The sequence below is a fragment of the Bos javanicus genome, chromosome 8, assembly GCF_032452875.1.
Source record: "Bos javanicus breed banteng chromosome 8, ARS-OSU_banteng_1.0, whole genome shotgun sequence".
NCBI lineage: Eukaryota > Metazoa > Chordata > Mammalia > Artiodactyla > Bovidae > Bos > Bos javanicus.
The window spans coordinates 80,856,700-80,872,593 of NC_083875.1; the positions used below are offsets into that span (position 1 = coordinate 80,856,700).

Sequence of the window (15,894 nt, forward strand, 5' to 3'; positions counted from 1 at the left end):
ATGGATGATAGCCCGCCCGGATCCCACTTCCCAGGTGGTACCAATGATAAAGAATCAACCTGCCAATACAGGAGACATAAGAGATGCAGATTCGATCCTTGGGCTGGGAAGATCCCCTGGGGAAAGGGCATGGCAACCCACTCTAGTATTCTTGCCTGGAGAATCCCATGGATAGAGGAGCCTGGCAGGCTACATACCATAGGCTTGCAAAGAGTCAGACATGACTGAAGTGACTTAGCACCACTAATACCACCATATATGTAGTATATGTACAGTTAAATGCTGAGTTCCAAAGAATAGCAAGGAGAGATAAGAAAGCCTTCCCCAGTGATTAGTGCAAAGAAATAGAGGAAAATAATAGAATGGGAAAGACTACTGATCTCTTCAAGAAGATTAGAGATACCAAGGGAACATTTCATGCAAAGATGGGCTCGATAAAGGACAGAAATTGTATGGACCTAACAGAAGCAGAAGATATTAAGAAGAGGTGGCAAGAATACACAGAACTGTACAAAAAAGATCCTGACGACCAAGATAATCATGATGGTGTGATCACTCACCTAGAGCCAGACATCCTGGAATGTGAAGTCAAGTTTGCCTTAGGAAGCATCACTATGAACAAAGCAAGTGGAGGTGATGGAATTCCAGTTGAGCTATTTCAAATCCTGAAAGATGATGCTGTGAAAGTGCTGCACTCAATATGCCAGCAAATTTGGAAAACTCAGCAGTGGCCCCAGAACTGGAAAAGGTCAGTTTTCATTTCCATCCCAAATAAAGGCAATGCCAAAGAATGCTCAAACTACCACACAATTGCACTATCTCACACGCGAGTAAGTAATGCTCAAAATTCTCCAAGCCAGGCTTCAGCAATACGTGAACCATGAACTTCCAGATGTTCAAGCTGGATTTAGAAAAGGTAGAGGAACCAGAGATCAAATTTCCAACATCCACTGGATCATCAAAAAAGCAAAAGAATTCCAGAAATACATCTATTTCTGCTTTATTGACTATGCCAAAGCCTTTGACTGTATGGATCACAATAAACTGTGGAAAATTCTGAAAGAGATAGGCATACCAGACCACCTGACCTGCCTCTTAAGAAACTTGTATGCAGATCAGAAAGCAACAGTTAGAACTGGACATGGAACAACAGACTGGTTCCAAATAAGAAAAGGAGTACGTCAAGCCTGTATATTGTCACCCTACTTATTTAGCTTAAATGCAGAGTACATCATGAGAAACACTGGGCTGAATGAAGCACAAGCTGGAATCAAGATTGCCCGGAGAAATATCAATAACCTCAGATATGCAGATGACATCACTCTTACAGCAGAAAGTGAAGAAGCACTAAAGAGCCTCTTGATGAAAGTGAAAAAGGAAAATTAAAAGTTGGCTTAAAGCTCAACATTCAGAAAAGGAAGATCATGGCATCCAGTCCCATCACTTCATGGGAAATAGATGGGGAAACAGTGGAAACAGTGTCAGACTTTATTTTTGGGGGCTCCAAAATCACTGTAGATGGTGACTCTAGCCATGAAATTGAAAGACACTTACTCCTTGGAAAGAAAGTTATGACCAACCTAGACAGCATATTAAAAAGCAGAGGCATTACTTTGCCAGCAAAGGTCCGTCTACTCAAGGATATGGTTTTTTCAGTAGTCATGTATGGTTGTGAGAGTTGGACTATACAGAAAACTGAGTGCCGAAGAATTGATGCTTTTGAATTGTGGTGTTGGGAGAAGACTCTTGACAATCCCTTGGACTGCAAGGAGATCCAACCTGTCCATCCTAAAGGAGATCAGTCCTGAGTGTTCATTGGAACGACTGATGTTGAAGCTGAAACTCCAATACATTGGCCATCCGATGCAAAGAACTGACTCATTGGAAAGGACCCCGATGCTGGGAAAGATAGAAGGTGGGAGGAAAAGGGGACGACAGAGGATGAGATGGCTGGATGGCATCACCGACTCAATGGACTTGAGTTTGGGTAAACTCCGGGAGTTGGTGATGGACAGGGAGGCTTGGCATACTGCAGTCCATGGGGTTGCAGAGTCAGACATGACTGAGTGACTGAACTGCACTGAACTGAATTTAGAATATAGAAAAATAGTTAAGGCAGCGTTTGTGCATGCATACAAGCTCAGTCATGTCTGACTCTTTGTGACCCCATGAACTGTAGCCCACCAGGCTCTTCTGTCCATGGAATTTTCCAGGCAAGAATACTGAAGTGTGTTGCCATTTCCCACTCCAGGACATCTTCTTAACCTAAGAATCAAACAAACATCTTCTGTGTCTCCTGAATTGGCAGGCAGATTCTTTACCACTTCACCACCTGGGAAGCCATGGCAATATATATATCATCAAAAATTATCAACTGTTTTTCTTCTCCTTAATTTATCACTGTGGCTCAGATGGTAAAGAATACACCTGCAGTGCAAGAGACCAGATTTCGATCCCTGGGTTGGGAAGATCCCCTGGAGGAGGGAATGGCTACCCATGCCAGGATTCTTTTTGGAGAATTCCATGGACAGAGGAGCCTGGTGGACTACAGTCCAATGGGTCACAAAGAGTTGGACATGACTGAGTGACTAATACACAAACACACACACAGATAGACACCTATAAACATATGTATAGACATACATATACATACGGATGTTCCAATTCACTGGAAAGGAAAGTGTGTTTCATTTTGTGCTGTTCCATGTCAGGGCATATGTATGTGACTGCTACTGATGGGAAAGAGTTTCATTTCAGATGAGGCCTCTACAGGAACCCCACCTCCCAGAACAAAACAAAGTCCCTTTCTGGGCACATTGCTTACATTTCCAAAACAGACTTTTTTCCATGCTGGCTCATGTGAGAACTTGCTATGAACACATCTCTGTCCCTTTCTGGACTTAAGCAAGATTGGGGGACCTTTGTCTAGAGTTCCCATCAGTGCTTGAACATGGGGGCTGCTCTGCAGATATGTCAACATATGCCTGAATGTTTCTTTCCAAGTGAACTCTCATCTGTTCAGTAAGAACTAATTTGTGCTCACTACTGGTTTCCCTTTGAGATGGAGTCCTATTAACACATCTTGATTTTTAGAGGGTGAGGGATAAATGGGAAAATGGGTGCATTCCCTTTGTATCTTTATTTACTTAAAGTTTTGTTTTCAGGCAAGCGAATTCAATATATGCCTTTCCCCAGGGCGAGAGGCTCACAAAGCAGAAGGAATGTCATTTTTCAGCCGACAGAAATAGAGGTAAGTCAATCTGGTGCCTACATGCTCTGTGAATGCTGGCGGCCAGCCAGAGTTCAGGTCTTAATTAAGCAGATTAGGCCAAAGAAAGCACAAATGCAAACCCAGGCAAATTACCAAAAATTGCTGTTATTCCAGCATTCCAACACACAGGATTTCTGAATATAAACTGTCCCCCCAAAACATTGTTGGTTAAGACTGAGGATAGCAAATCCTCTGGCTGACTGCAAGTCTGTCTGCTGGAACTTCAGATATATAAGCTCCGATCTGAGGCTTTTCCACACATGCCGGGCAGGAGGGCCTCTGGGACTGTGTGTGTATGCGCACACGTGCATACGCACATGCACACTGAAGATTCATCATGTCAAAAGCAGTACTCGCCCTGCAGTCCTTGTTAGAACAACCATATCACACAATGGTTTCTTTCTAAATAAACAGAGGAGGAGAGCTGGCCAATAAGGCCTTTTTTAGGTACATCAGGCCAAATTCAATCAGCAGTCCCTGCACAGACAAGTGGTCTTCTATGTTGGCTGGCTTGGGGAACAATATCATCCATCCCGTACACAGGCTCCCATAATTGCATCTCATTCCTGATTCCTGCCAAAAAAAAAAAAAAAAAAAATGACCCCCTCTTCCCATAGTTTGCAAAACACATGGGAAGGAAATAGCAGATCGGAGCTAACTGGGCAAGAATTCTAACCAGATGATAGAAAAATGCTTTGTCAAAGTAAGAGTTCTTTGAATTTTTAAGAGCCTTGTATAATTTAATACACAGTCTTTTCAAGATGAAGTCCAATATGGGGCCAGCAGAACTATCTGCCATTATTTCAGAACATTTTGCCAATTCTTTCATTTTGGATTCTCCAGAAGAGAATCCAAAATACAACATTCTTTGTTAGTCCTGCCCCTACTTTTCTTTTTGGCAAGAGTATAAAAGAGTTTGCCACTTAAGCAACACAGTAAAAGACACAATTGAAGAAAAAAATGCCTTGTATAAGTGTACTGTGTTTTCATCTTTATTAAATAAACCCCATAAAGAAGTGATTTTTAAAAAGTCTATTAACCTACCATTGGTTTGCTGGGGGAGCTGGCTAGTGTCTGGCTCCCTGAGTCAGTGGCCCCTTTTATTTGTTTCCATGATATTTGTTTTCAGCTTTTTGTCTGCAATAGTCACTTGAAACAGGAAGCACTCTTCAGAGGTTGTTGCTCTTGACCAAGACTATGGATGAAGTGGATACAAGGCTATACCCTGAGCACTTCCTTGGGGAAGAAACAACATGGGGAGCTGTTTGCCTGCTCTTTGGAGGTTTTTGTCTGCAGGTGTGAAGGCATCGTTTGCCTATTTTGGTAGAGCCTGCCTCCTGACTTCCTAACCATTATCTACCCAGGTGACTATATTCTCTGCCAAGGTAAGTCTACTGGGGGACAAAACTCTGTATTTCATGATTATCTTCATTAAAAAAAAAAAATGCTCTTCCCTTTATTGTGAGTATTTGAAAGCAGGAAAGTAATTTCATAACAAGATTAATTCACAGAAAGGTAAGAATGACTAATAGCATTTTGAGGAATACCACTTCAAGTAATTTGTTCATACTTACAGAATAAGGACATACATTTCTTTGAGCATTTCATCTGTTTGAAAATAATCTATTCTGTCCCTGTGTGTCATTCAAAACCCAGTTTTAGATTTCAAATATGTTATCATGATAAAGTTAATCCAAAAGGATAAATCTTTATTGACACTACTCTAAGGACTAGGATAGATAAACAAGACCTCTTCAAACCCACAGATCATATCATATTGGAAACTGATTGCTCAGATCACTCTGTCATATTCTTATATCTAAAGCAGGACTGAGGATTAAAAACCTTCCTACGGTGTCTTTGAAAGATCCTTTCTTTGCATGGATGATGGGGCAGAGTGGCTTAATATCAGAAAGCATGTTCTATAGAATAAAATAAATAAGTACATAATTAATTCCCATATAATCTATTCCCTTCTTTGCTTGGTCAGAAGTTCCTACCATTTGATTCTCTATCTGTGGAGTGAATATCAAAGAGGTACAACAAGACAGCTATTCACATAGGAGGGGCTTTCAGAAGACTCCTAGCTTGGGCGGACACAAAACTGTAGAAGACAACAGTTAAGACAAGGGTAAAATGAGCTGGTGAAAACCTAAAGGCAATGGACTGCTGCTGCTAAGTCGCTTCAGTCGTATCTGACTCTGTGGGATTTTCCAGGCAAGAGTACTGGAGTGGGTTGCCATTGCCTTCTCCAAAAGGCAACATGAATTAGGAGTTAAAGCCTCAGAGATCCAAATGGCTTTCCCAGTGAAAAATTCATGTATCTTGACCTAAGACAGGAAATGAGGAGGAGAAAGAAGCCACCAAGCAGAAGAAAACTTAAACATTTGAAGAGAGAAAGTCAATATGCTCCAGATGCCTATAGTGGAGACATTTTGGGAAAAGTTCCAGAAGTGTGTTATCAGTGGAATTGTGCCCTTCCTGCAGAGCCCTCTGGAGGACCAATAAACCTCATTGCAGGTCACCATGCTGGTTGGATTCTCATGAAGAGGGAAAGGGAATGGGTAGAGCCATGGAGGAGGAGTGATGCCTCCAGGAATAATTTTCAAGAACATTTTATGATAGTGGGATGAACATATTCAGTGGTGACCAAATATAGAGAGCAATTAACACTGAGAAGAAAGATTCATAAATTTCGAGTAGAAAAATCTGATTTGGAATTCCCAACTTTGCTCCCAACTATTTTAAAAGGTCTCTCCTGATGCTGTCTATCCCTATTGTGAAAACTCAAGTTGTCTGCAAAGTTACAAATGCCTCACATACCACGGTGCTGTGCTCTCTAACTCCCAGGATAATTATTCCTCTCAAAGCAAGGAAGTCACTGATAGAAATACAGTTAACTTTATTGGACAGCAAATTTGCATATATTCCTTCTGGGAGAATTAGTCTGAGGCGGTATAACTTGAAGGATCTCTATAAAGAGTAAATATAGATTGAGACTTGGCTCTTGTTTTCCTCAATAATCGAGAAAGATGATGGGCCGTAAGTGTCCTGCAAATGTCCTTTCTCTTCCTAGAACCTACGAAATCACTCTCCCTACCTCAGGCCATCTGGTGTTTGCATTATACTTTCATGTGGTTTTTCGCTCACAAGACCAAGTCTTCACCCACCCTCTCTCATGTCAGGAATTTGATTCCAGCAAGGCTTTGTCCAGCACTTCCGCTCCTCCTTTCACATGTTTCTTGAAGCACCATGATTTCCCTGAATAATAAAAGCTTTTTTCCTCCTTATTGTTTTTCTTCTATTGAACCTCCAGATATGAAATCAAATGTTGTACATAAACTGTGTTCCTACTTTACTTGTGTATTTATTATTTATTCATAGGTATTGGTTGTTTGTGTGCATGGCTTAGATGTTCTCTGTAGAAATATTCTCTTTTTTGTGTGTCAATAATGCCCATGTTCAGTTGTAACCTATTTAAAGGTAGAAAGTATACTCTTTAGCAAGTAGTTTTTAAGATGAATCTCTCTCTATATATATAAATATATATTTATATATATATTTCATATATATTTCAAAACACTCAAGTGTTTTGTTCAGTAGTTTTTGTAAGTATAATTTGTTGATTTTCAAAATGGTTTTCTGCTCAGAGTGCACTATCACAGAGTAGAGACACTACACCATCATGAAAAACCCACAGCTAAACTGTATTTGATAACGAACCATTGGTGCTGACAATGATATTCACTCATACCTGCTTTTTTGGTTCTTTTAAAAATGGCCTTCAATTGTAACATGATCTTTGATACTGTTTTTAAAAAGTGAAAAACAATTTATAGTAACTGGCTTTCAGCAATTTGGGGTGAATCATTTCAGATAAATAAAGACAGAGAGCAGAAGAGATGAATTGTCTCTATAGTTCTCTGAAAACCAGGAGTCAATGATATTTACAAGGCAAGTGGGGAAGGCATCCTCCTTTATTTCCAGTGTTATAATATCTCACTGCATGGTCAGATTTTTAGGGATGTGGTGGGGCAGCCCTCTGTTACTCCCACTGCAGAGTTCCACTGATAAACTGCTTGGAGCTAACAAGACTGTTTTTAGATTGGATGTTTGAGACTGAGCCCAGTAGCAGAGTTGTAGTCCTGGATGAGACAGACCAGTAGGAGACACATTGTGTAGCTGATATTTGCCTCTTCCTGACCAAATGCTGCTGCATATGAATGAGCCTCTAAAGAAACACAGTGTATCTCTTGGGGTGGGGGTGTGGGTGTGGGTGTCAATAGAAAGGTTGACATGATTTTAGGTGACTCCAGACTGCAATTGCATGGCCTGAGCAATACCAATGGAGGAGGCTTCCTTTGCTTCTGAGTTCTCCTCCAGAGAAGCTTCCACCAGAATGGCAGTGACCATGGTAGAGAGATTCATGTTTCCTTTGGTGGTGGATGGTCTAGACCATCAGACACACTTACCTGATTGAGGCCCCCGCTTCTCTCCTTGCAGGGTCTCTGCATTGCACTGGCCTGGCTCCAGACTTCCTGAATCTGGCTACAACAAAAGCAACAGTCCCCCAAAAGGAGCCTTTTAGTCAATGGTTTAAATTCCTGGTTTTCTGTCCCTCAAGGGACAATGAAAGGGGCCTGACCTCTTGGTCACCTCAAGAAGGTTTGGAGTTCTCTGGAAAGAGGAGAAAGACAACCTTTTAACAGTTTGATTGGATAGCTGGAGTCACTACACAGGCACAGAAAAAAGACTGAAGAGAAATAAGGTGGAAAATTTAACTGTATGGTGAAATTTCAGGTGATCTCCTTTTACTCTTTGTAAAATTCTCTACAATAAGCATGTGTTTTAAAAACCACTAAAAATAAATAATGTTAAAATATGCACCCAAAACCTGAACACAGTAAAATACTTTAAGTATGTGCTTATGTACAAAAATTCCAAACAAATCAAGGTTGTCAGAAATCACAAAAGATAATTTAATTCAAATTAAAGATGTGAGCTATTATCATTTTCAGATATTTACAGAATAGACTAGCAGGACTGAACTGTTTGTGGACGAGACATGATAACTTTGTTTCCTGCTGTGTCAGTTGTTTCTCTGTCTTTAACCAAGATTATATTTCCAGAATATCTACTTCTCCATTTATCCTGCCTTTTATTTTTCCATGGTTGCAATCTCCTGTAATTATGGGAAAAAGTCTTTCCTAGAGCAGCAGCTCTGAGATTAGCTAGTTTGGAGCCAACCTGAGTATTCCCAATTGGTGCTCATTATCTTCTTTGTAAGAACACAGTTTTCAGGACAGAGTTAGCTCTGCTCTGAGACTTTAAACAGCTGGAAAATGCATGACTTGACATGCATTAGATCTGACAGCATGTGAATCCACTGTTCAAAAGTACTTAATACCTATTTAATTTTCTTTTTTTGGGCATTTTATTTTCTTGTCCTTAAATAATCACCACAGTAATCAAAAGCATTTATGAATTACTGAAGTGGAACTCGAAATACTTAAGAGCCGATTGATTGCTTGGATAAACAAATGCCAAAGTTCAGGAGAAGGTCAGAAAGTTGAGTGTTGTCTTTTATTTTGAAGAGCTCAGTCTTTAAATTGCACACATTTGTCCTTGAACTGTCTGAATTCATCTTGAAAGGGCCGAAATGATCCCCAAATTAAGTCCTCTTGTACCTTGTTGATATACATTTATTTAAGAAAACATGAGACCCCCATTTTGTTAATTTTTAAACACTAATCTATGTTTCAAGATTTAATAAACAGTCTTTGTTAATGACCATTTTAGTCATTTATTCATTCATTCATTCTAACCTTTCTGGATTACATCAGAAAATAAAACAAACAAAAATGTCACTATGGAGCTTAAATGCTAGTCAGTGTAGAATAAACATAATACATAAGTAAAATATATGGTATGATAGGTTCTATGGAAAAAATAGAATAGCACAGGGGAGATGGGGAGAAAACAGACAGCAATTTGAGATGGGGCAGGGGGAGTGGGGATTCGGGTCAATCTCATTAAGAGGGTGACTTTTAGGTAAAGACTTGCAAAGGGGAGCAGGTTAGTCAAAAGAAGGGAGTGATCCAGGCAGGCAGAATAAATGGTGCAAGAGTCCTGAGAAGGGGAGGAGAAAGGGAGAAGGGGCTGGGCACAGGACAGAGGTGCAACTGGAGAGAGAGGGGGCAGGGGCGCTGGTATGGAGGGTGACCTCAGAGACAGCGTGGGGGAGGGGTTAGAGATTGTGTAGGGGCTCCTAGGCCACCACGGAGAGCTTGACTTTTCCTTTCAAAGGGGAGCCATTGCAGAATTTTAGAGGAGGACTTGACCTGACTTCCAGGGATCACCCTGGCTGCAATATTGAGACTGGATTGAAGTGGGCAAGCTTAGGAGAAGGGATACTAGATAAGAAGCAATCAGAGTGCTTATGATGGAGCTGCTTAGAGCAGATTGGTGGCAGAGGAAGCAACGGGAAATGGTCAGACTGACCCAATTATCCAGGTGGAGCTAACAGGGCTTGCTAATGGATGGGAGGCAGGTGTGAGGGGAAGACAGGAGACAAACCAGGTTGTCCAAGGACTCACCGGCTCAGCAATGTGAAAAATGGGGCTGCCTTCCAGTGAATCTGTGTTTCTGTTTCAGAGACTCAATGGTAAACTTCTGGAAGACAGGGACCAGTGTCTTGTAAACTTCATTTGTTATTTTTGTTGTTACAGCACTAAGTCATGTCTGACTTTGTGATCTTATGGACTATAGCATGCCAGTCTCCTCCGTCCTCCACTATCTCCTGGAATTTGCTCAAATTCATGTCCTTTGACTCAGTGATGCCATCTAACTATCTCATCCTCTGCTGGCCCCTTCTTTTGCTTTCAGTCTTTCCCAGGATCAGGATCTTTTCCAACGAATCTGCTCTTCACATCAGGTGGCCAGAGTATTGGAACATCAGCTTCAGCACCAGTCCTTCCAAAGAATATTCAGGGTTTATTTCCTTTAGGACTGACTGGTTTGATCTCCTTGCATTCCAAGGGACTCTCAAGTGTCTTCTTCAGCACCACAGTTCAAAAGCATCAATTCTTTGGCAGTCAGCCTTCTTCATGGTCCAACTCTCACATCCATATACAACTACTAGAAAAACCATAGCTTTGATTATATGGACCTTTGTCAGCAAAGTGATATTTCTGTTTTTCAATACGGTCTATGCTTGTCATAGCTTTCCTTCCAAGAAGGAAGCGTCTTTTAATTTCATGGCTGCACTCACCTTCCACAGTGATTTTCAAAAAAAATCTGTGACTGCTTCCACTTTTTCCCCTTCTATTTGCCATAAAGTGATGGGACCAGATGCCATGAGTCTTAGTTTATTAAATGTTGAGTTTCAAGCCAGCTTTTTCGGTCTCCTCTTTCACTCTCATCAAGAAGTTCTTCAGTTCTTCTTCATTTTCTACCATTAGAGTGGTACCATCTACTTATCTGAGGTTGTTGATATTTCTTCTGGAAGTCTTGATTCCAGCTTGCGATTCATCAAGCCTGGCATTTTGCATAATGTATTCTGCCCGTAAGCGAAATAAACAGGGTGACAATGTACAGCCTTGTTGTACTCCATTCCCATTTTGAAACAGTCCATTGTTTCATGTGAGGTTCTAACGGTTGCTTCTTGATCTGCATGCTTCTTCATCCTGCATATTCTCAGGAGATAGGTAAGGTGGTCTGGTATTCCCATCTCTTTAAGAATTTTCCACAGTTTGTTGTGATCTATACAGTCAAAGGCTTTAGTGTAGTCAATGAAGCAGAGGTAGATATTTTTCTGGAACTTCCTTACTTTCTCCATGATCCAGTGAGGTTTGGCAATTTTATCTCTAGTTCCTCTGCCTCTTTGCAACCCAGCTTGTACATCTGGAAGTCCTTGGTTCATGTACTGCTTGAAGGATTTTGAGCATAAACTTGTTAGCATGTGAAATAAGTGCAACTGTATGGTAGTTTGACCATTCTCAAAGAATGGCATTGAAATGAAAGCTGACCTTTGAGATTGGAATGAAAGCTGACTTTTTCCAGTCCTGTGGCCACTGCAGTTTTCCAAATTTGTTGGCATATTGAGTGCAGCACTTTAACAGTGTCATCTTTTAGGATTTGAAATTAGCTCGGCTAGAATTCCATCACTTCCATTAGCTTTATTTGTTGTAATGTTTCCTAAGGTCCACTTGACTTCACACTCCAGGATATCTGGCTCTAGGTGAGTGACCACACCATCACCATGGTTATCTGGGTCATTAGGATCTTTCTTATACAGTTCTTCTATGTATTCTTGCCACCTCTGTTTAATCTCTTCTGCTTCTGTTAGGTCCTTGCCATTTCTATCCTGTATCGTGCCCATCTTTGCGTGCAAAGTTCCCTTGGTATCTCCAATTTTCTTGAAGAGATCTATAGTGTTTCCCATTCTATTGTTTTCCTCTATTTCTTTGCATTGTTCACTTAGGGAGGCTTTCTTATCTCTACTTGCTATTCTTTGGAACTCTGCATTCAGATGGGTATATCTTTCCCTTTCTCCTTTGCCTTTCACTTCTGTTTTTTTCCTTCCTCAGACAACCATTTTGCCTTGTTGCATTTTTCCCCCCCTTGGGGATGGCTTTGATCATTGCCTTCTGTAGAATGATGTGAACCTCTGTCCATAGTTTTTCAGGCACTCTGTCTATCAGATCTAATCTCTTGCATCTACTTGTCACTTCCACTGTATAATTGTAAGGGATTTGATTTATACCTGATTCATACCTGAATCACCTAGTGGTTTTCCCTACTTTCTTCAATTTAAGCCTGAATTTTGCAATAAGGAGTTCATGATCTGAGACACAATCAGCTTCAGGTCTTGCTTTTGTTGACTATATAGAGCTTCTCCATCTTTGGCTACAGAGGATGTAATCAATCTGATTTTGATATTGACCGTCTGATGATGTCAATATGAGAGTTGTCTCTTGGTTTGTTGTAAAAGATTGTTTGCTATGACCAGTGTGTCTCTTAATGAAACTCTGTTAGCCTTTGGTGTGCTTCATTTTTTACTCCAAGGCCAAACTTGTCTGTTACTCCAGGTATCCCTTGACTTCCTACTTTTTCATTCCAATCTTCTATGATGAAAGTGGGGCTTCCCTGTTGGCTCAGAGGTAAAGAATCTGCCTGCGATGCAGGGGCCGCAGGAGACAGGGGTTTGATTCCTGAGTCAGGAAGATTCCCTGAGGGAGGGCATGGCAATCCATTCCAGTATGCTTGCCTAGAGAACCCCATGGACAGAGAAGCCTGGTGGGCTACAGTCATAGGGTCACAAAGAGTAGGACATGAAAAAAGCTACTTAGCATGCACACATGCATGATGAAAGGGACATTTTTTTTTGGTGTTAGTTCTAGAAGTTGTTGTAGGCTTTCATAGAGTCGATCATCTTCAGCTTCTTCAGCATTAGTGGTTGGGGCATAGACTTGGATTACTGTGATGTCAAATGGTTTGCCTTGGAAACAAGCTGAGATCATTCTGTCGTTTGTGAGACTGCACCCAAGTACTGCATTTGTTGTAGTCTTTTGTTGACTATGAGGGCTACTCCATTTCTTCTAAGAGATTCTTGACCACAGTAGTAGATATAATGGTCATTTGAATTAAATTTGTCCATTCCTGTCCATTTCAGTTCATTGATCCAAAGATGTCAATGTTCAACCTTGTCATCTGCTGTGGAATTCTCCAGGTCAGAATACTGGAGTGGGTAGCTGCTCCTTTTTCCAGGGGTCTTCTTAATCCAGGGATCAAACCCAGGTTTCCCACATTGCAGGCAAATTCTTTACCATCTGAGTTACCAGGGAAGCCGAAGAATACAGGAGTGGGTAGCCTATCCCTTCTCCAGGGGATCTTCTGGACCCAGAAATTGAACCAGGGTCTCCTGCATTGCAGGCGAATTCTTTACTAGTTGAGCTGCCAGGGAAGCCCTTCTTACTCTATAGTCAGATGTTATTTTATCATCTGAATTTCACAGGGTACTTTTTCAACAGGTGTAAGTCCAGAGAGATAGATGGAGGAAGGGGAAGAAGATCAGTTCACACTTGTGCTCTAACTATCTTGTTCTCTTGCTGCAAGGCAGCATGGACTTAATCCAGAAGACACAGGAAAAACACTTTTGAAGCTTTTAAGGGGCTCGTCCAGTAACATCAGTACCCGACACTGGCCAGTGTAAACAAGAGAGTAATTGGTGTTGATGCAGCAAACCAGAGTCCCAGGTAATTGCTGCTGCGTGGAAATGTACGTACAATAAGCTATACATGCGTGTGCTCTGATCAGAACTCATGAACTCCTCTCCAGTCCCTGGCCTGGGCATCAGAGTAGTCCCATTAGGACCTTCTCTTGGTCATTTGAATGCTCCCCCTTCTGCTGACTTTTTGGTTCTTCCCACAGCCATTTCTTGGTCCCATTCATTGTTGGTGCTTCTTACTCATCATCCTACATAATTTCTGGACTCTTCCTACTCCTTAAGAAGCACCCAGGTCCTAGGTGCTTTCAAGCACCTTGCTACAGGTGCTTGTCTATTGATACAAAGTGACTCACATGTTTTACATTTCAATATTTATTTACACAAGTTTACCAATGTGCACTTCGTGCAGCGGTCTCCAAGGGAAGCTACAGCCTGCCACCACTAGAGATTAACAGTCTGTTCTTTTTTTGCCAGGTAGGCAGAAGCAGCATCTCATTTTCATCTGCATTTTTCTCCCTACTGGTGAGACTGAGTCCGTTTTCAGTCCAATGTTCATTAGCCATTTGTATTTCTTTTTTTAAAAAAATTATATATTTGGCTGCATTAGGTCTTTGTGGCATACAAGCTTCTCTAATTGTGGTGAAGAGGCTCTGTCACTCTGTGGCACGTGGGATCTTACTTCCCGACCAAGGATCAAACCCATGTCCCCTGCATTGGAAGGCAGACTCAACAACTGGACCATTAGGGAAGGGCTGGCCATTTGTATTTTCTTTTCTGCATTAATTTCTCATATCTTTCGACCCCTTTTCTACTGGGTAAATTTGTCTGCCTTTCCTTTAACAGTTGTATATTTTGCAAATGTTTTCTCCCAAGTTGGCTTTTAAAATTTGCTTGGCTTCCCTGGTGGCTCAGAGGGTAAAGCGTCTGCCTGCAATGCAGGAGACCTGGGTTTGATCCCTGGGTCAGGAAGATCCCCTGGAGAAGGAAATGGCAACCCACTCCACACTCTTGCCTGGAAAATCCCATGGACAGAGAAGTCTAGTAGACTACAGTCCATGGGATTTCAAAGAGTCGGACATGACTGAGAGACTTCACTTTCACTTTTTTTTTTTTTTAATGTTTTTTGTGGTATCTTTCATAGTGTATATATTTTCCTCTTAAAGTCATCAAATCCAATTTTATTTTCCTTTCTGGGTTCTGGTTGTTTTTTTTTTTTTTTAATCTTCCTTAGGAAAACTTCTCCATATGAAGATTGTAAAGAGCTTTTCCTTAAGAGGGACCTCAGATTTTCTTCCCTTTGCTAAGTTACTTTTATGCTATTTAATTATATTTACGTCTATTAGATTATTCAACTAAATATTAGAACTCTTCAACTTTTTATTATGCAGTCATTTAGCCCATTTTTGTACACTCAATTAAAAAAAAAGTCACAGCAGTTAATTTAAAAAAGAAGTTCTCCTTTACTTTCTTCTAGTAAATTTATAATTATATATTATGTATATAAATTATACATAAATTAATAATTTTGGTTTTTACATTTGGCAATCTGAATTTTTTTTATATAGTATGAGGTATGCTGCTGCTGCTGCTGCTAAGTCACCTCAGTTGTGTCTGACTCTGTGCGACCCCAGAGACGGCAGCCCACCAGGCTCCCTCGTCTCTGCGATTCTCCAGGCAAGAACACTGGAGTGGGTTGCCATTTCCTTCTCCAATGCAGGAAAGTGAAAAGCGAAAGCGAAATCGCTCAGCCATGTCCGACTCCTCGAGACCCCATGGACTGTAGCCTACCAGGCTCCTCCGTCCATGGGATTTCCCAGGCAAGAGTACTGGAGTGGGGTGCCATTGCCTTCTCCGAGTATGAGGTATATTCATCTGAATACTTTTTATATAGTATGAGGTATGAAAGTAACTTTATTTTCTTCAAAGAACAGCCAACATTATTTTCTGAAAAAAACAAAAAACAAAAAAACACATTATTATGTGGCCTTCATCTTAAATTCTAGTCCCTTAATCCAACAGCAACAATTATTGAGCTCTGCTACATGAAGAACTCTGGTAAACTCAGAGTGGTGAAAAAGACAGAGGTTCCTGGGCTTCATCAATGTTTGGCTTGGTTAATATCATTAGTTAGATCTTATCTTGTTCAAATGTAATGGATCGTTAGCTTTCTAAGAATGGCAATACTACTGTTAATAGGTATTACATATTTGTATAATTGGAACTATATAATGATTTTATACCTACCACACATATTTTATCATATAACAGGAACCAAAATAAAAAGATGATTTATAGATTTCCAGCTTTACCATGTCCTCATTAGTCACAGAAAAGCACTCATCCATGCATCAGTGGCAAGAACAAGAGTAGTCGGGAGCCACCTTGTGCACTCACA

General features: G+C 40.8%; 1 long non-coding RNA gene across 1 annotated transcript in view; it reads left to right on the forward strand.

Annotated features, from left to right (window-relative positions):
- The window catches only part of LOC133252994 (uncharacterized), a 57,062-nt gene extending 48,001 nt beyond the window's left edge, over positions 1 to 9,061 (forward strand). Inside the window, exons 3-5 of the long non-coding RNA XR_009738143.1 lie at positions 3,165 to 3,250; positions 4,401 to 4,656; positions 7,775 to 9,061. This is a non-coding gene — a long non-coding RNA (uncharacterized LOC133252994). The remainder of the gene's footprint in view (positions 1 to 3,164; positions 3,251 to 4,400; positions 4,657 to 7,774) is intronic.
- Positions 9,062 to 15,894: the final 6,833 nt, after the last annotated feature.